General features: G+C 37.3%; 1 long non-coding RNA gene across 9 annotated transcripts in view; it reads right to left on the reverse strand.

Annotated features, from left to right (window-relative positions):
* Window positions 1-24,312, reverse strand: part of LOC109144125 — a 115,888-nt gene that overhangs the window by 72,905 nt on the left and 18,671 nt on the right. For 8 of the 9 annotated variants that reach the window (XR_005604452.1, XR_005604453.1, XR_005604451.1 and 5 more), the window contains one exon: window positions 23,062-23,158. The exons of the other annotated variant lie outside the window; for it this stretch is intronic. This is a non-coding gene — a long non-coding RNA (uncharacterized LOC109144125). The remainder of the gene's footprint in view (window positions 1-23,061; window positions 23,159-24,312) is intronic. 9 annotated transcript variants of the gene reach the window in all.

Raw genomic sequence — 24,312 nt, forward strand, 5'->3', positions numbered from 1 at the left:
GGAATATAAATTTTATAGAATTGTCTAGTGTCGTCCTTAGACAAAGTGCTTACTCAAAGTCAAAATATAGTAAGGAAGTTAAGAAAAATTTGAACACATTTATGTGAGATTATTATGTGGTGTATATGCGTGGTATTAGTGTTCAAATCTGCCTACTAAGATCTCCAGTAAGGAGGTTGTAAAGTTATTTTCTCTGCTAATTATTTCCCAGTAATAAGCATTCCCTTTGCCTTTCTTCCTCCCCCACCATGTCCCCACCTCCCAAATGCCAAGGACATTTGAGATATGCAGCTTTTATAAATGCTTAGTAGTCATAAGTTTTTAGAAGAAGTGTCACGATTTCTCATGTCTGACTCAGGACTCTTCATCATTTGGGTTTAGCAGAACTGCAGATACGTTGGTGCATCAAGCTGCAGAAACAGTAAATTCTCTCAGCCTTATCTTGCTTCGGTTTGTAGGAGATAAACATTTTCCAGCACCATACAGATAGAGAGAGATCTTCACACAGAATCTAAACTAAACATCATTTGTCAGGAAGAGATGTCCAGACTTCTGTGTATCCAGACAATATCCTTTCATGGAAATGTAGCTCAAGACAGGGACATTTGTACTCAGCACTTAAGGCTGAGTAAAAACCAGACAGACCTATTTATAATGAACCAAAAAAGGAAATATTTTTCTACTAGTCTGGAAAAATAAATCTGCAACATAGTCAAGAATCCAAGAATGAGGATTCTAAAGAATAAGGAAAAGAGTGACAACCATAAAGTCAGGCAAACCAGTCAACAATTGCAAAAAGCACTAAAGGAAAGAGATTCGGAGATCAGGATTGAAGACCAAGAGCCTAGAACACATCTGTAAGTAAGAGGCATATCATACAGAAATCACTGTGGATTTTCTAAGTGGATGCATCCCAAAGGGCAGCCCTTCATTTTTTTTTCAGATTAATTACAGACAGATGTAGCTTGATTGCCCAGGTGGAACTGACTGAGACACACAGAGACTGAACTTCCAACTCCTTTTTGGAACAGAGGTTTCACAGAACATTTAACCTAGTGGTTTTTTATCTCTGAGGAGTGGTTTTATTTCCCCTCAGAAAATTCCAAAGAAAAAAAATCTGAGGTTGTTTGAAGGATAGCCTCTTTCTTTTTGTTGTCACACAGAATCAGCAGATGGAAACAGCAGGCTGCGGGAACTGAGCTCTCAGTGGGTGTCTGAGCAATTGTCTCATGCCAAGAGAATTGAGAAGGCCACAGAGGAACCAGCTCCCAGCCAGCATTTGGACAAAAGCCATGCCAAGGTGGTTAAGCAGCCTGCAGGGAAATCTGGCTTCTGCCCGAGTGTAGATGAAGTGCAAGGCACAGTGAAATGTGACTCCCAGCTGGCACAAAGGCAAAAATCCATGCCAGGATAGTTGATCCAGTCACAGAAAGACGGCCTTCATTGGTACCAGGCCAGATATCAATAGCAGTGAGTTGGGAACAGCTTTCAAAGCTCTCTTGTCTCTTGCTTCAAATATGAGTCCCTCAGAGCAAGCAGAAAGGGTTCATTACCATTTCCTGAATCTCAGGGGAAAGCAGAGTTCCAACATTGTTTTTACAGCAACCAGAAGGAAGAACTTTCTATTTCCAGACAGAACATGCATAAGGCCGGTGATGATATGCATAGCAAGAGGAGAAAAGTCCGTCCTGTACATCCTTAGGTTCCTTGAAACATTCTTTGATCTTTGTGACACCAATGACTCATTTTCATCCAATGGATATAATTCAATTGTCATTCTGCGAGGTTGTTTCTACTTCACTGCCATCTCAAGAAGAATGAGATGGTGGCTTGTTTCTGCTATGTGGAGATAGACCTGCTTCCTTTCCTCCTCATCTCAGAGGGATTTATGGGATGCCTATTTTTCTCCTTAAAATATACTTACACACATTCAGAAACTGCTTGCAATTTCCCTGGTAAAAATATTCTTAAGAAAGTGTGCCTTCCTTAAACTTTCAGAAGTTTTACAGGGTGACAAATGAATGGCTCTTTTCAAAGCCAGCTTCTAAAGAGGGAGCAAAAAGTCTCCTAAACAAGGATCTCCAGAACCCTGTGAAGCAAAATAAGATACTTTTCAAGCTGGGACATAGCTGATGCTATCAAATATGTAGCTAAGATTTTCATTCAGGAGAACAAATAGAATCTAATTTCATGTGTGTTTTCAGAAAATAATGTTCCCATCTTCCAAACATATGTATTTGTCTTTGATTCTTACTATCCAAATTTATTTTGTCAATAAAGTAAATTAATTTTACCCAAGTCAAATGCATGATGACAATAGGTTAGTGATCTCCCTGTGTCAAACCATTAACTTTCCCATCTTATTTTCTGTCCCATCCTGGTTGAGAAGGCTAGGAGTGTCTGGGTTTGGCCTGGCAGCTAACCAAGACCAACCCATGAACATTTACTTAGCTTTCTATCCTGATTTTCTAGAGGAAAGGCAGCTGAGCCAGAACATATCCAGGAGCAAATCCAAGGACAATTTTTCTCTGCTTTACTATTCTCATGTGTAGGAGTTTTTGTCAAAAAATAAGACTTTTTTTCCACTTTGTTCATCAGCCATAATTATCATATATACTGTTAGGCAGACAAATATATCACTTTGATGTACCAACATGAAATAATGTTTATGATGAACAAGTTTGGGTTTATGAATTGAGATGCTTAAACAATCGTTTTGTATTTGAAAAATTACTACAATGAATCCTTTGTAAACCCTTTAGTCCGAAAACTCTTCCAATTTTGTGATTATCAACACTTCAATACATTTTAGAGTGCCAGAAAAAATAGTTTGACTGTAGTAACTGGTTCTCAAACTAATTAATGTTGGTTAAATTATATTCTTACAGTATGTTCTTAAATACTGCTTTCTAAAATCTCTTTTTTCCTCTCAGTTCCCCTCATACTTTCATACAATTTTTGCCTTAAAGATTAAAATTTTTCAAGCCTAGCCTAAACCTGCAGTTCGTTTATTTTTTTCTGCAGCGTTTGGATTAATACCATTTAGTTCTCTGGAATATAAGTTGACTGAAATGGACTTCTGTTATAAATTGCCTTATGACTGCTTGCTGGAGAACTGTACTGATGAATCAGCTGTACCTAGAAAATTAGAAATTGGCAGATATTTATTCCTTATTGAGAGCAGTGCATTTGAGTGTTCCAGGAAAAATTGGTTTTGATTTGGCTGAGCTGTGGAGGTTTGAAATAATGCCTCTAAAATATGCCTTATGTATGGAAACTGAGTTCTTTTAGCATGTCTCATTAGTGTTCTTATTAAATCAGGTAGCACTGACACCCAGCAGACAGCCCAGAGCACAAGAGAAGCTCAGAGTACTTCTGAAAGACAAGATGCTTCCAAGGATCCTTCCTTATTCAATCTGTATTGGCACACACACTGACAAGTACATGCACTGTGTGCTCAAAGGCTTCCCAGACGCTGGCTGCATCCTGCTTTGTTTTATGGCTGTTAACCTACAGAGAAATGTATCTTCTAGGGCTTTGGTTTTGTGATAGTGCCAGGTGATCTACTTTTTAATGCATTTATAATTATGTTTATGTTACCTTAATAATGCAGCTAAAAAGAGCCTACTGGGAGGAGAAAGGGAGAGTTTTTCTTCCCTGAGGGACTTACTGAGCATACTCAAGGCAGAGGATCTTGGAGGCAGAAGAGTCAGTTACAGTCACAAACAAGAGCTTGACACTCAGAAAATGACATTTTTCAGTGAAGAAAATGTAGCAAATAAAGACTTCAGAGGGGTCTAGAAGCATCTGAAATTGGTGCTACTCAGAAGGTGATTGAGTAGGTAAAAGCAAGGATAACAGACAAAGGATATCAAGCAAATTTCCCTTATTTGAATATTCTTTACTTAAATAATTAAATATTTGCTTTTATTTAAAGAAATTATGTCCTTTGAAGGTTTTAAAATATTTTGGTTTTACGGCAGACTCATTAGATGTGAAAGACACAGTGACATCCACCTTGAAACTTTGGTTTCGATGACACCAGATCACAGTTAGAGTAGAACAAAAATTGCTGGCATTTTGTGGAAGCCGAAACATTTTAGGATTTTGTTCACATAATAAAAAGGAATACAATGAATAGTGCGGCCAAAACTCTCTCTTTGAACAAAGGTAACGCTTATATTTATCAGTGTTTTAGGTGTAGGAAGAGTCAACATTTCATTAAATAATATTAAATTATTTAATAATAATTTTAAATTATAATAATATTATAATAATATTAAATTATTTAATAAAATTAAATTTTAAAACAGCAGAAAAATATTTGCAAAATTCTTTCATCAATGCTACAGGATCACAATAAGGAAAAGCTCACCACGTGTGACACAACTTAGATTGTGGCTGGTTTCAGTCTAGCCTACATGGCCTTAAGGTAATTGTTCACAGTAACAGAAATTCTGAAGGTTGTGCTGAAATTTTCAACCACTATTTTTTTTTTTTTTTGATTGATGCTTTCCAAAAATAAGTTTAAAATCCTCAAAGTGAATATTGACTGGGTATATGATGTCTTTAGATCAAATGCACAATGCTTAAAGAGTTTAGAAAATCACAGGATATTTAGGGTTGGAAGGGCCCTCTGGAGATCATCCAGTTCAATCCCTCTGCCAAGGCATGGTCACCTAAAGCAGGTCACCTGGCAGGTTTTGAATGCCTCCAGACAGGGAAACTCCACAACCTCCCTGGGCAGCGTGTTCAGTGCTCTGCCACCCTCAATGTAAAGAAATTCTCCCTCATATCGAAGTGAAGCTTCTTGCGTTTCAGTTTATTGCCATTGCTCCTCATCCTGTCACTGGCACCACGAAAAAGAGTCTGGCACATCTTCTTGGCACCCACCTTTGAGATACTTGTATGTATTAATGAGATTCCCTCTCAGTCTCCTCCAGACTAAATAGGCCCAGCTCCCGGAGTCTCTCCTCATAACAGAGATGCTCCAGACCTTTCATCATCTTTGTGGCCTCTGCTGGACCCTCTCTGGTAGTTCCTTGTCTTTTACTGAGGACATCAGAACTAGAGGAGTTTATGTTATATATTAATAGGTAGTAAAATAAAAAAATACTCAATGAAATATTAGCAAGGTAAGGGAAAAATGTATTTTCTTTTTTTCTTACAGTTTGTGAGTTACAAATGAAATAGACATTTTTAGTTGATAATAAAGAGCTGAACGAGGTTTATTATAGCAACTTTAATACAGCAGTTATGCAGAAAAGCCTACAAATGGACTTTGAGAACTGTAATTTCTTTGGTCGTGGAGTTCATTTCTGTGGTCATAGAGTTCATTTTGCAGCACAAATGCTTCTGCAAAGTCTAAGTGTGACTGCTATCCCTCATGAGCCTTATTAAAACACCTTTAAAGAAATATAGTTTATTGATGGATTTGGGCAAAGTTCTTGAAATGAGGATAACATTTGAGATCATAAAAATACAGTGCAAGTTAAATCTCCTGACAGCTACACAGTTAAAAAAAAAAAAAAGAAAATAGTTTCTTTTCAAATTTATTCCTCATCAAAAAAATCCAGGGAAAAATAAAAGAGTAGTATTTACTGTAGAGAAAAATTCAAGGGAACTGATCTGGATTGGTTTTCTATCTGCCTCTCATTTGACTGTATCTTTCTGTTAGACAGGCATTCCTTAATCATATGATCCATTGGTAATGAAAGTTCCCAAATCCAGTGTGTCAAGAGCTATAACAATTTTGCTGGGATGTGTACATTTTTTCCAAGACCCATTTATTCTTTCTTGTGTTGACCTCACAAATAACTTGATCTCTTAATTTTCCCAAAGAACTTCTGGCAGTGTAACTACTAGATTTGTGTTGCAAAAATCTCCTGAAGTTATTAAATTTTTTCTCATTTTTAGTAATAGTAATTCTTTTTTGCCTAAAAAGATTAAGATTATCAGGTCACTAAATTATCTTCCATTTCCCTTATCTGTAATAAATACACTTTATAAATTGATATCTGTAATCTTTCTACTTTATTAAGAATATGCTGGACATACAGCATGCTTTGCTCATATTGTCTTTCTTCTGGTTTCTGATACACCTCATTTTTGGAAACTTCATCAAATCTTAATGAAACATATGTGTATGTATTCTCTTCTGCTTGGAAATTTCCTGTAGTGCTGGCTAGATAAATTCTCTGAATGGTTCTTCATAACAGGCACATCAGAAAAGTGGAGACTAATGCATGCTGACCTGCCATATGGACAGGATTTCACTGAAACCCTTTTTTTTCTTCTCATGAGACATACATACAAATCCCAGAAGCTATGTACACAGTTTTGTGTTTAATAACATAGAGCAGCATACTGTTCACAAAAGTGTGTAGGCACAGATGAATCATGAACATAAACAGAGGGAGACAGATTGTATACATTGATCCTCTGCGTCTAACTCTTACACCGAGCGCAGTGGATGCCAGTCCTTATGCCTGAGGCAGCAGCTACCCACAGAACCTCTACCCTGGTCCTCAGAAGCATCTTATTAACCCCAAAAGAGCCACAGATTCTGTATTACCTGCTGAAAGTCTCTGCTCTGTAAACACCTGCAGTCACCCTGTCTGCTGGGCCTTCAGCATGGAAATATTTGCAGCAACCCTGAGCAGCTTTCTCAGCTTCCCTTGAGTTACACTCAAAGGCTCTGCTCCTCACCTTGTCACTCACAGCAGGATGATGGTATCAAAGGTGGTAAATTTTGTTGTGGAATCAGCTGCTGTGTTGCAGACAGGCACAACAAATTCTCTGCAGAAGAAGTTTGAACAGGGGGCCAAAAACTATAGTTCGTAAAAGAAGACAGATTTTTCAAAGATTGAAAGAGTGGATAGGACACTACAGAGACAAAGGAAGGGCAACGTGCAGAAACATAATAGTCAGAAGACACCAATGACAGAAGTAATCTTTAGACTGTAAAAGGATGAGACAAGAAGGGCTTGAGGGGGATGTATTTTTAAGAAAGAGTAAACAAACAAAATCCCAAAGAACTGGAGCACAGTTGTCCATCCTGTACATTGTGGAAAAAACAGCACAACATTCCCTCTTTCTGCTAACATCTGGTCCCAAAAGGAAGCCAAAAACCAGTCAAAGAGGAGCAGTTCACTGGCAAACACATGCCAGCATTCTTGCTATCACTGCCACACAGCTCTGGTCCATGTCTCAAGCACAGAGATTTGATGACTATGTGACTTGAAGAAAATAAATGTATATGAGACTGCTTATTTTTCCCCCAAAATTATGGGGTTTGAGGTGAAACAAAGAATTTCAACTGAGAAAGAAGAAAAAAAAAGAAAAACTACAGTACTGTGTAGTCAAATTCAAGATGTTTCTCAACATGGGGCCTTTGGCTGAAGACTTCAAGAAGAGGTGGAGATCCCAAGATGCTGTGCAGGAATTGCCTCCCCTCAGCACACACATGACATGTTTAAATATCCAGCCAGCCACAAGATGTCAGCACACTCAACGGGAATTCCTACAAAAACCAAAACCTGTATAAATGGGGTATTTCTGTGTCACACATCTCTCCTCCTGCTATTAATGGGAAAAAATGATGTTTCTGAGGAGTTACATGAAATTTCACATTCAGGCTGTGCCTTTAAAGTGGAAATACCTGATACATCAGGTCTGGCCATAGTACCTTAATGAGAGTACATTGCTGAAACAGAATGGAGAGCATGGTTTTCTCTTCCCATTCTGAAACCAATGGATGGGTGTTGGACAAGGATCTAAAATAGCTTATAAACACATGAATAATATTCAATAACAGAATATAAGCTCTGGCTGGCTGCTTAGATGTTTTAGGCTGCACACTCAGCCTTGAAATCCTGCTTCAGTACCTCTCCAGAAAGTATTTCAACTCAGTAAAATGTCCAGATACCTCTTTTACAGCCTTCATAATCACAGTATCTATAAACCCTTAAATACAAATTGTACAGGTGTGCTCTGGCTTGTGTGTTAAGTACCATAAGTGGAGACCATATGGGATGTGAGCATAGCACAAAATAAATTAATCATGTCCACTTTCTTTCTAAAATAGTTCAGACTCAAGATTTCATGATATCAGTAGTCTTTTGCAACTTGCATACTGACCAAAATATTCAGTGAGTTGTTCCTATTACTGCATTCCAATGTACAAATAATCAAATTTCACCTTGGGCAGGAGAATGCCTGGAGTCTTCCTGTAAAATACAGTCAGAATTCCCTCTACGTTATTTGAATTCTTTCAGCATGTCAACATATCCATGGAAGATGGCATATGGGAGGCTTTCTGGGGAGACTGGGGTAGCTAGATTCTCTAGGCCTGACTTCCATATTAGGTAAATGTTCCGGTTTGGCCAAATTTAGAAATATATCCTCTGCGAGAAGGCAGGTCACAACCCCTCCCCCACCAGGTTCAGGAAAAATAAATTTTCCTTGAAGGAAAGCAAAGGAGATAAAAACTATTTCTTTAACAAGCACATGGGAAAAGGAAAATAATGCTAAATAATAAAATCTCTCACTGTGGAGAAAAAAACCTGGGAAAGTGTTAAGAGTCCTCCCTTTGGTCTCCTTGGAGCTGGGGCTTGGGCCAGGGCCAGGCCCTCTGTACCCGGTGGAAAGTCCTCCTGACATGCTCTGATATTGGAGCAGTCCAGTAGAAAAGGGAGAAAATCTGAAATTCCAGGGAAGGAAAAACAAAGTTCAACTCTCAGTCTCTCTCCGGAGGAAAAAAACTGAAATAACTGGCCAAAAGCTGACCGGGCAGCCGCAAGCCGGGTGCCTCCTCGCTCCCCTGCCGCAGCTGAAAAAAAAAGTTGCTATCTGTGTGTGACCTTGAACAAGCTGCAAACTGCTTTGAAAAAGTTTTGCTCAGTTTTTCCTTCCCCCTCTCAGGCTCAGTTTAAAGGCATAGAAAGGCACAAAGTTAATTTCTGGGCATAGGGCAGCGACATGGGATACACACCATAAAGTCACCCCAAGACAGTAAACTAGTAGTCAAAATTAGTACAACAATATTAGTGGGCATCTGCATAATATACAAGTTTTTTGGAAATACCAGCATGACTTCTATAGAGGAGAGTTCTGTAATGTGGATGTTTTAGTACTTTTTTTTAAGAAAGTCATCAAACATGAAAATAAGAATGATTTAGTTGATATAGTCTATCTGTATTTTCAAAATATTTGGCAATACCATCTCTCAAACCTTTTAAATTAAATCATAGAATCTTGGAATAACAGAATATTCTGAGTTGGAAGGGACCCATCAGGATCGTTGAGTCCAACCCCTGGCCCTGTGCAGGACACTCCGAGGATCACACCAGGTCACTATGGACTGAGGGGGCTGAGGTGAGACTTGTGCTTTACAGTGACTTCATGCAAGTCCTAGAAAAGGCATTTTGTAGGGAGCCTGGAAAGTTTGCTGTTAATACTAAATTATTCAGAATAGGAAAACTGCAGACTGACTGTGAAGAATTGCTGCAGAAACTTATGAGGCTGATTGGGCAATAAAATGGCAGATGGAATGCAGTGCAGAAAAATGCGAAGTGATGCACAAGAGGAAAAAACCCACAAATTCACATATAAAATTATGAGCTCCAAGCTAAGTGCTACCTCTCAGAAGAAAAATCTTGAGATAATGAGAGTTAGCTCCACAAATATGTCAGTTCTGTGCTGAATAACAGGCAAAAACCCAAATCAAATGTTAGTAACTGTCAGGAAAAAAATAGAACAAAACAGAGAACAAGACCATTCTCAGTTGAATTAATAATGAAACACCTTTAAAACACAGTTCTGACCTCTCTCCCATAATCCTCCCATATTTAAAAGGATATAGCAGAATCTGAAGTTATTAGCAAAATAGTTGAAGCAACAATAATTAGTAAAGGTGAGGATTTATTTCCAAATGTGACAAAACTGAGGCTTATAAAGTGAGCTAAAACTCTTCTATCTAGAGAAGAAACAAATTAGAAGGAAGACAAAACAGGTCCATAATCTCAGAAAAAGACTGAGCAGAGAGATGGCCCCCAGATGCTTGGCCCTTTCTGACTGACCTAGTACAGCCATTCCACTGTGCTGACCACATTCTGGCCAAGAAGCAGTATGAATTTATAAGAAGCACTTTGGCTATTATTTAGCTGTTGGCTAGTATCCCTTCCAGAGCTTTTATTAGCTGTGATGCTGCCATTTATCATGCACATTTTGATTAGCAATTTCACTTTTTTTTAAGAAAATAAGTAGAAAGCATTTGAGAACAAAGTTTAGGAATAGCATAATGATGGTGTTACTCTTACTATAAAATAGAAAAGTAATATCTATAATCTGGTAATCTTCCCATATTAATCATTACCCAGGTAAAAGTCTAATTGAAATTAATGAACATTTTCTCAGAGGAATGGTTTCAGGATTCTCTTCTATATAGATTATTTATATCATGCTCATCACCATAGTTTCTGAATGTGTTCCAGTAGTACATTAAGCAGTGTGACTAACATCTGTCACATGTTTTTTTCTTCAGTCTCTCTCCAGGGAGATAAATATATGCAGTAGAGTTTCTTGTATCCAAAAGGAATTTTGCCAGGTGAAGAGAGGAAGAGAAGATAAAAAAAAACAAGGTGGGGAAAATATTTTTGGTTTGTTCTATTAATATACAATTTGCTTTATTTTTATATCAGTAAAATCATGGGAAAAAATATGTACTGCATTTAGACCTTGCTATTTCAATTTGCAGCCTCACTTTTGAGTATGACCTTGATGCTGAATTAAGCTTCAAGTAAAATAAAGTTATATGCATTAATCTGACTCACTTTCTTTTCTGAACTAATAGTGGCAATCAGAAGACAAAACTATGAATCATGTTTTGTTAATGCAAAAGAAAATAATGTCACCAATCATGAAGTATTAACGTTTTTTCAAGGATGATAATTGAACAATATCTAGTTACTAAGAAACTGTGTTAACATTTTAAAATATTTAATTATTTTAAATTGAAGTTGATTTTTAAAATAAAATAATTCATATACACGGATTAATTAACAAAAATTTGCAGTGAAGTTTAGCAAAATAGTACCATTCACTGTTTGAATTGGAATATATCTGCATCATTTTTAAGCCACCCTAACACAGATTGATATGTAATTTTCTTTTCAAACCACTTCAAGATATTTTCTTCAAGGAGCAGTTACTATGACCGAAATCAGAATTTTACAGATGTCATTAGTGAAAGAGGAAATGACTCATATAGTGAAAAATTGAACTAATGCTATGTTCTTGGTTGACTGTGGACCATACTGCTTCCCCAAACAAAAGAACAAAACTAAAGTAATTAATAATAGACTCTCACAGTTGGAAAACCCTCCATCATCTTTTTTTCAGAGTTCACTATGAAAGTGGCTTCTCCTTCTTTATTTAGAGAAGAATGGGGATTGTAATTTTACAAGCAGCTGAGAAGTGGAGTAGAGTGCAAATAACCATCCCATCTTGGATGTGACCTTGGCTGCCTCCTTCCAGTTAAGATAGTCAAAACTAAAGAAGGATTTCAAGAAAGCATCTATGGCCTATCCACGGGTAGTATTCTACAGCCCATAAAATGATCAATGTCATGTGTATTATTGTGCTGAAGAGTTTGGGGAAGTATCTTAAGAATGTACCCCAGTAGCACACAGACAAAAAGACTGTCCTACACTAGGCTGTCAGGCTTTTGTTAAAGACCTTGATGAAATATTGAATTGCTTAGTTCCGTAATATTAAAGGAAACTTGGCCCTGCTGTTATTAAATAGGTCTTCCTTTTCTCAGTGACAGACTTCCCATTCTAGCTAATGACAGCAAACACATCTGAATATTTATTATGTGTTGAAAGCACAAATATTGGATAGAGACAGAATATAATAATGCCTTTTATTTTTCTTGAGGCGATCTGTCTTGGCATTCTAAGTGCCACAGATAAAAGCAGCAATAATAAAAAAAAAAAGATAAAGAAGATGTGAATGTCTCAAAATAACAAAGCATTACTGAGTAAAGGCTAAAATCATCTTAAGGCATCAGGCTGAAAGCCATCCAAAAATGACCTATGAGAGCATCCTGTAAAATTACAAACCTATGCCTTTGCCAGAAGCAAGCCTTCCCTAAGCCTTAGGCTGCAAAGGTGAATTTTTTCAGAGCTTGGATCCAGAAATAGTTCATATCTCCTAAGAGGGTTAAAAGGTATAGGGAGTGCCAGAATTTCTGCAAGAGGTGCAAGTTGCATAATAAAACCACTGACTATGGATCTGAGACTATACCTCATTTTCTTTATGTCATTTAGTATGGCTATGTGCTAAACGAGATCAGAATTATTCATGCTGATGAATACCTAAGGAATTGCCCTATGGTAGATCTGCATATTGTGTGTGCCACATACACAAGACTTAGACATGCAGTTTAACTGAGTCTAGTGACCTTTAAAATCATGCCTGTTTTTCACTCATGAATCATCACTTTGTTTAGCAGGCAGTTAATGTTCATTCACATTTCTAGCCTCTGTTGACCTCCTTCCAGCCTATGTCCCTTACTGCAACAGATGAATGTTCTGAGGTAAGAGTAAATCAGGGTACAAAGCAGCAAGTTGTAGCTATTCAGTGACTATTTTATTTAAATATTCACAATGAGCTTAAACACCACACACACACTCAAATTGTAATCACAGACCTATCTGTAGGAGGAACAGGGAAGATCTTTTCCTACAAGCTTTGATAGTGTCTCCAAAATGTAATTGATTTATTTTAGATAAAAATGGACTGTGAAAGACCAAATGTCTCCCCAGACCGTTTCCCTGGTGAAGAGAGTGCTCTGGTCAAAATCTAATTGCCAGGATTTGATATTTCTTCCAAAGGACAATTCTTGCTAGACAAATTGATGATTTTGGCCTTCTGGCATTACTTTTTTCTAAACCAGACAAAAATTATTTTGAGCAAAAAGAAGCACCAAGTGCAAACATCTTTGCCATTTCTTTGCTTATTTCCCCTTCAGCTCTGAATCTTTCATTCCTTTCCCATTCTGTATGCCCATATCATCTCTTCCCACTCTCTCTTCCTCTTTCTTGCTGCTGTTGTTCTTTTACTTTGCTTGTACAAACAACATTTATTTCTTTTTCATTTTGCACTTAACTTCTTGTTTGTGTTCACTGCATTCCTTTGACAGAAGTAATCCTGCTCTCTGTCTTGCTTCCGGTTGACCTCCCTCCCTCCTTTTGAGTTTCTCATCCCTCTACTTTCAATGTGACTGTCTCTCTGTATACACCCCCAGTATACCCTTTGAGTGTATGCATGCATATAGAACAGACAATCCCATCTTTTATCACACCTTTTAAGCTGCACAGAGCTTCTAGCTCTTGATCTCCTTATCTCACACATTCTGTGTCATGTTTTTATGCTGTGATTAATAAAAAGCCTGTGTTGGAAGCTTTTAGCTATATAATAGCAAATAAAACTACACTTTGGTTTGTTGGGGTTTGTTGATGGACCATTAAAAAATTAACAAATTATCAACTCCCATATGGATTCTATTCAATAACTGACTGAAACCCTAGACTTTCTGAGGGTATCTTGGCTCTTTGAGTAGCAGCCAGCCTTGTGGCAACTCATCCAAACTTCTTGCCTAACACATGTTCTTGTTGAATTACAGAGTCCCTTCCTTTCCACCTTTCTCCAAGGACACTAGCTCTTGGTATGAGTGATCCAGTATGATGATGCTGAAGTCAGTCTGGGAGTTGAGCTGAGCTGAGCTGAGCTGAGCTGCCATATCACTGTGCTTGGGGGATGAGACAACCCTATAGCAATCCCATTTGGGCAGTCAACATATAGTGGGCAGGGAGTTATAACACTGTACTGGCATTAGGCCAAAACACAGCATGTTTATGGCAGTGTTCTAGTCAGGGTCTTCCCCAAAATACCCAGATCTGGAGAAGATGGTAAAGTATTACACTTCCCAGTGACTTTCATCTCTACTATTTGTTTACTGCCTTAGCAACAGGGTATCAGAATTTATTTTTGAAAGCTGAGGTAAACACTGGCAATAAGACTGAAGATTTCAGAGTTTTTTTCAAACAAAATCCATCATATCTGTCTTTGCTTAGAATCCCATTAGACCTTTGTATGTATACTTATTGATGACCTGTATGGAATAATAGCATTAAGATGACAAACATAATTCTCTGTGCTCAACCAGTAAAAAAAAAGCAAAATGCTTTCATCCAAACGTCAAATACATAGTTTGGATAAATCCACGAGGGTAATGTTCACTCTCTGCAATAGACCATCTGGCACAGAAGTCACTGTGCCAATTAATATAGATGGAATGACTGTTAGCACTACAGATAGTAAATATTTCAGACTAATCTTTTTTGTCGTTTATCAGCTACACTCATCCTTCAAAATTTGTGGTCAGAATCTCCAGCATGTTGGAACACATTGATCACATTCAGACTTTTACTATCCTGCAAAACCTTTGCCTTCTTTTAAATTGTTTTATAGTGCTGCTTTCCACTTTTTTTATAAAGGTTGAAAGATTGTTATGAAGCAACCGCACAGTTAGCATTATTTGTCTGAGTTGCCTTTCTCATTAATGTATATGTATTGCCTTACTAATGTTATGCTTAATCCAAAGATTGTGATTCGCTTCTTTTTCTCTAAGGAAAAGGTAAATACAGTTTTAGTAATACAACCCTAATGGCTATTTCAGAAGAGAGAATACTATGTTTGCTATATTAATTAACAAGTTGATTCTGCGGAGGCTTGGTCAACTTTTCACCTCATTTACCATGGCTGTATTTCAGTTATATTTCTAAGAGACCTGTGAAGTTCTTTTATAATACCCAGGAACTATTATTTTAATGGTACTCAAAGAAAATTTTTGAATGTTAATTTGTTTTCCAGAGCCATTTGACAAAGCTCTAAATAAAGCTGTATAGGAGCCAAGGAAAATGTTCTCCAAACAGTGTTCAAAGTGCTTCAGAAACAGCATAGTTTGGAATCTTACCCTTTAATGTTGGAAACTTAGCAATGAACCATTCAAAACCTTTCTCATTATAATACAATACCAGCAGTAAAATAAATTGTGTGATGGTGGAAGTAGCAGATCAGGATTTTTTTTATTTTTCAGGCCATCACCTTGCAGTTTAAAAGAAAAAGTGAAAAAAGAAAATTATCAAAACACAGCTGATTTTGTTTGTTTATTTTCTAGTTGCCTTTAAAGGTGTTGAGAGACGGGCAGAAACTTTGCATATTACTCGTATGGAAACTTGGGGTATGCATACAGAGCAGTGCAGACTGAGCCTCTGCAATGTGATCAGAGAAGGGATTTTTGAAGATGGCTTCAGCACTTCTCACATCTGACCATATTCTGCATTGCATCACAGGAAGCGTTCAACTCATTATGAAAAAAGTATGCTTTTTTAAGTATCAGGATTGAAACATACCTTCATGAATGTGAATAGCATAGGATCATAGAATTAGAATCATAGAATGTTTTGGGTTAAAGATCACCTAGTTCCAAACCCCCTACTGTGGACTGGAACACCTTCCATGAGATCAAGTTTTCCTCAAAGCCCCATCCAATTCTGCCTTGAGCACTTTCACAGATGGGACGTCAGCAACTTTTCTGGCCAACATCTGCCAGTGCCTCACGGCTCTCACACTAAAGGATGTCTTTCTAGTATCGAATCTAAACCTACCCTCATTCAATTTAAAGCCATTACTCCTTGTCAAATTAACAAAAATATTACAAAATGTCTGATTTGAAAGTTTTCTGCAAATTTTGTTATAACTGAAATTACATACTGATTTCACCAGTCCGACTCCCACTGTTACCTGAGGCCAACAGCTTCAGTAATGCAACAGGAGTTCTCAGTAAATGAACAGATAAGTGTGTTTGGCTATTTCTGGAATCTGTAATGCAGACATTCATGCTAAGCAAATTGGCTTTATTTTGCAACAAGTGCACTGCAATGCTCTGTGAGGATTCAGAAATTTCTTGGGACTTGAGACATACACGTACACGAAGAGGCTTTATGAAACACTAACTTAAGCCAGTTTTGTTTATATTGCCCTTGATAAGTTGTTAACTTCCCAGAAATGAGCCCACTCTATCATTTCTAGGGCAGTTAGTCCTCTATGTATTTAGTGGAATTGAAAGAAAATTAATTTTAAGAACAGGTGGGAATTTAGGACAAAAATATCCCATATTTTTTTAAATCACAGTCTCAAATAAGTGGCATTGTTTTCCGTTAGAGAGAAGAGGCGGATGCAAAATTATAGATATTTTAGAAAGTGCCAAATCAGATTTTCATATCCGCATTATAGCACATATGCATGCCTATAGAAGTTGAAATTCCTGTTGCCATAAGTAAATTTGTGTTTAAACACCTAAAAACAAAGCTCAGGGAGTGATTAAATTATGTCTGAAGAACTTTACATTGCTAGAACATAGTCCCCTATGCTGACTTTGTAATTCAGCCATGCTCTTTCTTGTCCTGGATGACCTGCAGGCCAAATGAAGTTTTTAATTATGTGTTTATAAATGCCCATAGGCATAGGCACTCACTGTTTTCCTGTGTGAAACTTTGCTTTCTGGTATATCTTCATCTTTCTCTTTCACGTCAGGGTTTTTTTGTTTGTTTGTTTTTTTTACTTTCAGCATACTCATTTCATGTTTGCAAGATCCTGGTTTTGAGCTATGGGAGAAAAAACAAATTCAAATCTCTAAGACTAACTTATTTTTAATATTACTTATTTAATAACCTACTGTGATGGTTTTGTGGAGTACAAGTGTACAAAGGCTAAATTCCAGAGCTTTAGGAGAGTACCTAAAAAAGGCCAGGAAATCTCAGTTACAGGGTTCACTATCAAGACTAAGATATTCTCTGAAATATGTAATTACTGTGAGTAGTATATATTACTAGCTTCAACCCCTGCATTGTAGTGAATAATAGTTTTTTAACCTGTGAATTAAAGTCTGCTGTTGGTGAAGGAATAAAAACTGAGGACAAATTTTATTGTCTGACCAAAGCATAAAGGAATTCCCCTGTGCTGATAGGTATAAAATTCTTGAAGATGTTTAGAAACACTGTCTTTTGACAGTCACTCTTTGAATTTGTATTAACAAAATAATTGTTTCCAATTTCTACTGTTCTTTACCATGTACTAGCACTTGATGTTGAGGGCATACATTTTTTTATAGTGCAAGGGAACAGTGTTCATTCAAGTGACCTTGTAGGCACTGTTACATTTTAAAGAACAAATAGCAGATATGAGACATTAAACATGAATTTATGAATTCCAATTTATTTGGTAAAAAAACATTTTCATTGCAACCTTCATTTGCATTGTGAGCTAAATCATGATTGAGATGTTTAAGGCCATGATTCCCCAAACATTTTTCTCGGTGATAGAATGGCTTATATAGTTCTTATCTTCTCCCTCTCTTCCACTGTTTACTCCTATCCTTTCTCTCCCTTTCAACTGTACTATAATCTTCACAGAAGGGAACAGGCTAGCCTGAAGTTACTGCTGGGACCAACCTCCCAACCAAACCTCACAGGAGTGTGTCACAGAGGTGTAAAAAGAGACTTTTTCCAACCAGAAGTGATTTATGAATAATCAGATCAGGCTGAAAAGAAGAGATGCTATGAGATATTACACAACTTGTAAATGAGAATCATATGCAAGAGTGGCAGGATACAGGCAGAAATTTATTCAGAGATGGATTTTTTTTTTTTCACAGTCTACACAGGCTTAAAAAGCTTATGTATTTCTTGTTCTCTCACCACGTACCCATATTTACCTCTAACTGGGAAAGCAGAGCTCCCACAGACCAGTGGTCTCCATGCAGAGCATATGTTAACACAAAATCCTTGGAAGAACTGTGACAGCTGTCCTGAAAGTATATTCTTGAAATTCTCAGCACTGTGAACAGCGACCATCTCTACTCTCAACTCAAGACCTCAGGAGGGTATGGAACGGAGTGATGGGATCCATACACAGCAAACTGTGGCCCAGAGAGTGGACATGTGCCCGGGCAAAAGAGCATTTCTGTATTACTGCTCTTAAAGATTTACCTGTTCATTTTTGAGCATCTCTAGGTTCATAATAGTGCAGTTTTTTCATAATATCATCAATACAAAATCAGAGCACAAAATCAGAGTAAGGAGCAATGAGCTAGGCACAAATGAAAAATATGAATGTTTGTGTCCCAGGGCATGTTTTCCCAATCATTTTAATCTTTTTAGAATTACCCCTTTGCTTCAGGAATAAATAAAAATAATTTTTTTTTCAGGAATAAATAAAAATAAAAATACAAATATTTCTAAAACAAAAATCGAAATAGAAGTTATCTCTCAGTGTACATTGTCTTCTCTATATCCTGACTTTTCTGAAAATTTAGCCCAGGGTGGTTAGACTGTGAAGAAGGAAAGAGAAGATGGATTCTTATGCATGAGCTCCAAGGAGTTTTAAGAATATGGGATTGACTGGAGGGAGAAAATGTAAAGTCAAGGGCAGAAAGGAAAACCACTAAGAGCAGAGAAGAAAAGGGAAAGAGGGCAAGTGAAGAGCATGAGGGGGTGTAACATTATTTTAGCAGTATTATGAAATGTGAGGAGGGGCAGAGCTGTGCTGATAATTGAATTGAAATTAGAACAACTATTAGCCTTCTGGAAGACTTAATATGTTCTATTCTTACCAGCAGCAGATTAACATGAGAATATAAAAAAGAAAAAAATGCAGACAACAACAACAACAAAAATACAACTTTTTGGTACAATTAAAATGTCACTAGAGACTTTTTACTAGAAGAGCAACAACATCGTGCAGAAACACTGTGATTCTTCCAAGTCAAAGGTAAGAGAAACCTTGGGTGAACTTGCTTCCTTCTCCCTGCCCTCAGAAGTACAAGCCTCAGAGTGGGACGGTCCTTGATGCCTGCCAGCTCTAATGCGAGAAAGCTCTGTCTGCAATTCAGTAGCTGCATGGTACAGGAAGGCTTTTATGAAGAGAGGTGCCAGATCTTTTATAGTTCAACCAGGTATCAAGATCTTTGTTTAGAGCTAGCAAACCCCAACTGTTTTTACTGCTCTGGGAATCCAGCTAGAAAAACCTTTGTAGAGAAGAAATACACAACAAAGTCCAGCAGGTTCCTTGAAGCGTGGGTTTAAGCAACTGAAAATGAGAGAGGAAAGAATTCCTGAGACTTCTCCAAGGACCGAGGCAGAGTGTGCCTTTCCTCTTTGACTCTCTGATTCTGGTTTTCAAAGACCACTATCACAGCAGTCCTTCTAAGAAGAGAGATCATTCAGTGTACTTCCTCTGCCTTAGAGGATTCTGTGATTGTCCATTAATATTTCTCCCTCTGGTGCATAAATGCATACCACAGAGGGTAGATAATGTTTGGGATATTTGGGGTTTTTTCTGGGTTTGATGTGTTTTTAAACATATGGGCTTAATATTCTGGTAATAAGTACACTGACAGAAACAGAGTTTTGTACATGCACAAAGAGGTTCAAATTGCTCTTTGTCTGGAGTCCCTTTCAAGGACAGATGCAACATATGGGAAGTGGGGAGGTGGGACTAGACTGCTAAGTAGCTGTCACAGTCTTATTTAGGATCCATGTGGAACCATGATACCCCAGGGAAATCATCATTGAACTCTGTTCTTGGAGATATTACTTTTTCAGCACAGGGAACACAAACACTGTTCTGGCCTCTCAATCTCCACATGACACGTTCACCACTTATCCAATATTACGGCTTACTTCTGTGGGTTTAAGAAAAGGACCTACTATTTTGAGCGGCCTCCAAGAATCTGAAAAAGGTAAGAGTGTGCCCTGATGAAACAGACCAGATCCCATAAGATGGTACAGTGCATAGTGTCTGACTGTACTGGTGAAATGGGAATGAAAGGTATTAACTGTCTGTCACGAGAAGGTCAGGACAGGCCAGGACACAAGTTACAACAATAGCTGACAAAAGTAGAGTGTATGAGAATCGGATGACTGCGCTGTATGATCATGCTAAGGCAGACAGCTAAAGAAAGCAATTTGGTACATTTTTTAAAACAGTTTCTCCCAGTTAAATTAATTAAAAAGATTAAATTAACAATCAACTTATTTTTTAAAAGTTATTTTTCTTTGAAATTTAAATAAGTTAATTTAAAAGCAAAGTTATATTCCTCAATATCCAAAATCCATGTGTTTCTCCAAGTGCAAATATAAGACCCACACAGCTTTGATATGGGAAGAGATTCTGAGAGCCTGAAAAAGGGAATGGACTCAGAAGGAGAGAAGATAATTCTGAGAAGAAAAATAATAGACAGAATTAATTATGGAAATGACTCATTCAAATACTATGGCAAGACAAAAAAGTGCACTTCAGGGCAGACCAGAGTTTATTAGGAAAACAAGTAAAAGCAAACTATTCAAATGACAGTGGAGTTACCAGCTTAATACTCTTTATTCCTTATGTCATATTATTCAAGCAGACTCAGACTATGACATGTATTTAGATACTAAATTTACCTCTTTTTTCTAGGTTACCATGGGATAAGTGAAAAGAGATGGGGTTCTCTCCGAAGATAGTCCAGAACAGAAGCATTGTACAGGCTTATACAGGTTTGTAATCCTGCTGTGCAATACTCCTTGCTGTCTGTAACTGTCCTTACTGCAGATGGTGTGATTGATACCTATGGATCCCTTCTGAAATTAATTGTGCTCTGAGAACAGCACTGGAGCAATGGGCAGCAGAATCTCCTTGTCTTGTGCAGCTCCATCGCATGCACCGAGGACCAGGACAACCCTTGGGGCTGGCACAATATCAGTGTGAGCAGAGCCATCAATCCTTTCCACTCACCTTTCATCAATAAACAGGAAGCAAAATTGAGTGATGTGAAGATCCATAACAACATCTTGAAAAACCATTGATGACAATTTTTTGAATTGTTTAGAAGAGTTTTACAGAACTGATCTGTGTTTTCCTCTTAGCAAGATAAATAATTGATATCTGGTTTTAGGTACAGGCTGAATATTTTGATTTTTAATTTTCAGACAAAGACAGTTATAGTACTTTGTTTTGTAAGCCTGTGACAAAGAAAAACAGAGGAGGGTAGAAAGTGAAGCCATAAACATCTATGCAAAAATCAGATTCTTCAAGATGATCAATGATCTTTTGGAAATCAATTCTTAGGCAAGGAATCAGTTTTGAAACAAATTCCACCACTATAGTATCATAAAAATCACCTTATTGAAATTGTTGCTCATGTAATATGTTCATGCCCTGTTCTTTAGTATCTCCTTAAAAATATGAGGAAAACTCATACAACAGTTCTGAAATTTATATACTTTCACTTCAACCAATAATAATATTTACTATGGTGTATGTTCTGAATCATATTACAGTATCATGTGAAAGATCTGCTTCTGCATATTTCATCCTTCCATCCAAGCATTCAGTCATGGATGTGCTTCACTCTTGCTATTTGCAGTTTATTTTCCTCTATTATTAAGGTTAAAGGGAGCTTACATTTTTTGTAAGTAACCACTAATGGAAATTGGAGCTCAGGGAGCTGACTCTTGTCACAAACCAGAACAATTGAACTGCCAATCCTGAGCACAAGGAACAAAGCAGAAAATGGATAGATAGGCACCTCTGAGGAATGTTGTTGACATAATCTTTTTTCTTATGTCAATAGATGAAGGCAGAGTCTATATGCACTAAGAAGAACTTAAACTAATAAAATGTAACTTGATATATTGCTTCTGAATATTCAATATTTTAAAGGAAGATTGCCACACCTCTGAGACCTAATACCAGCTTCTTCACCAAAGGAATACATGCAGCCAACAGAAAGTATTTGATCATCCTTTCTTCCTTTCTTCCTTTACAATATCTTTAATATTTACTGAGATAATACAACAGCATTTATGTCTTCTGCAATATTTTTTTTTGTTCTGAAGAGCACTTTTGTAAATCTGCTTGCTAAACCCATGTGGTTGTCCAAGATGAATAATTTAAACTATACATACGTTAGTAACTTGACCCAAGGAGTGCATGAAATGTAACAAAAATGCTCATATCATGCATGAAAGAAACTATGGACTAAACAATCTATTGTTCTCTTACAGGTAAAAAGATTGTCTTATCATCATGACTTGCTGTAACATAGTTTTTCTCAGGAAATACCTTCTTTGCAAAGATGTTTTTAAGGCAGAAAAATATACTTTTTCTCCTCTTAAGACTGAATATTATAATTTCCCAGCAAAGCTTTCTATGATAAAGAAGATTTTAAAAATTGAAATAAAATAATTTGAAAGGATACTAACATAAAAGACAAAAAAAAAATTGTTGAGACCTGAAGGTATTTTTAACATGTAATGTCATCTTGGGGGTCACATCTGGCACAGCAGGACAGCTGATGTCATCAAAACTATTTTAGTCACTGAAACTTATTTTCATCCTTTTAGTCTATGACTCATCCACGAACAGACAGAATCACTGAGGCAGTCAGGTAGCAGTGACATCTGGACTAGGCCGACACTGCTGATCAGAGAAGAATTAGCTAGAGTGGGTTGCTGCAGATGGTGTACAGTCAAGGTTTTAAGTATCTCCAAGGATGTAGATTCCACGACCACTTTGGGCAACCTCTACAAGATTCTGGCCATACTCACTGAACCCCCCCCACCCCCAAGTTTTGGTCTCAGGTTTAGGTGGAATTAAAACTGTGCCCACTGCCTCTTATCCTTGGATCATTGGATACCACAAAGGAGAGACTGGTTCCACTTTATTTAATGTCCTCAAAGATATTTTTAAATGCATAAGCCCCATGAGGCATCTCTTCTCCAGGCTGAACTGCCCCAGCTCTCCAAACCACTCATGACAGATGCTTCATGTTATTAATCATCTTTGTGGTCTGTGGCTGAAGTTGGTCCAGTATGATCATGCCTTTCCTCAGCTGGAAATTTAGGACTCCAGATGTATCTCGCCAGTGCTGAGTAGAGGAGAAGGACTGCCTACCTCAACCTGCTGGCAATGCTTCGCCTACTGCACCTCAGGAGGCTGTTGGCCTGCTTTGCTGCAAGGGTGCATCCTTGGCTGATGTTCAACTTGTTGTCTATCAAGGAAATAAACATAACAAAGGTATTTGTATATTTTTATATCAAGTTGAAATGAATGTGCAGCCATCATGAATTGTAGCACTTCAGATTAGTTTAAAGGCAGTGTAAGCATGAAGGTCTTCCTATTAATAGTTTAAGCTCAGGCCCTTTAACTAGATCATCAGCTTTTTGAACTTGGCTTTAGCTTGGAGAGAACTCAACCATTTCACAAAGCTGAGTTTTCAATCAAACCATTCTTATTTCAAAACTCAGCTTCAATCTGGAGAAAAAGAATAACGTTTAATTACATACTTCAGTGCACTTCAGAATAGAAATAGGCTTTTGTTAATCACCACAGCAAGCTCTCAAACACCGCTGAGACTCATGATCATCATTTTAAGATGAACTAAATCCATGATAACAGGGAAGTGTCTAAATAGAGAAAGCAGAAACCTGAATTCTGCTTTGGATAATATAATGTTGGTCGAAAAAAACCAAAATACCAAGCATCAAAAATTTGGGAGCTTCATTCATTGTTTGCAGTATATTTTAGTACTCAGGTTGTGAACTATATACAATCATGTTTGCTTTCCTTTTCAGAAGAAATACCTAGTCCAAAATAATATCTCTTTAAATGAATTCTTAAGATAGTAGCATCAAATCTTTATTTCTTAAAAATCATAGTAATGGTTGTTGGATTTGTTTGTACAGAGTTAAAATAAATCTCAGAGTACGTTTAGAAGATATTTTTTAAAAACAAATTGACAAGCAGTGAGCTTTTTGGAGCATGATGTTAGTTTGTTATTCCTTACAGGAGCATGCTTCAAAATGAACAGAGTCTGGGCTCGAAATTCCTAAACAAAATTGAGTTGTTTGACATCTGAGATCCCAGCAATGACTAGCTGTGAGAAAGTGTTTGAAGTGTAGTTTACATAAACCAGGAAAAGACTCAACTAAAACAGAGATTTGCAAGGAGGAGCAGCAAGCAAGGTTAGCAGCATTTAAATGTCTGTTAATAGTTTGTCAGAATCATTGTGTACATTATTCTGTGTGAGTAAAAAAATACACAACATAAGAAGACTGTTGAGTACTGAATGAAACTTCAAAGTCTCGTCTGTTAAAGCAGGAGAAAGTCCAAAATCTGACAGAGAGGACTGACAGATATAAGAAA

Source organism: Corvus cornix, chromosome 1A (genome assembly GCF_000738735.6).
Source record: "Corvus cornix cornix isolate S_Up_H32 chromosome 1A, ASM73873v5, whole genome shotgun sequence".
NCBI lineage: Eukaryota > Metazoa > Chordata > Aves > Passeriformes > Corvidae > Corvus > Corvus cornix.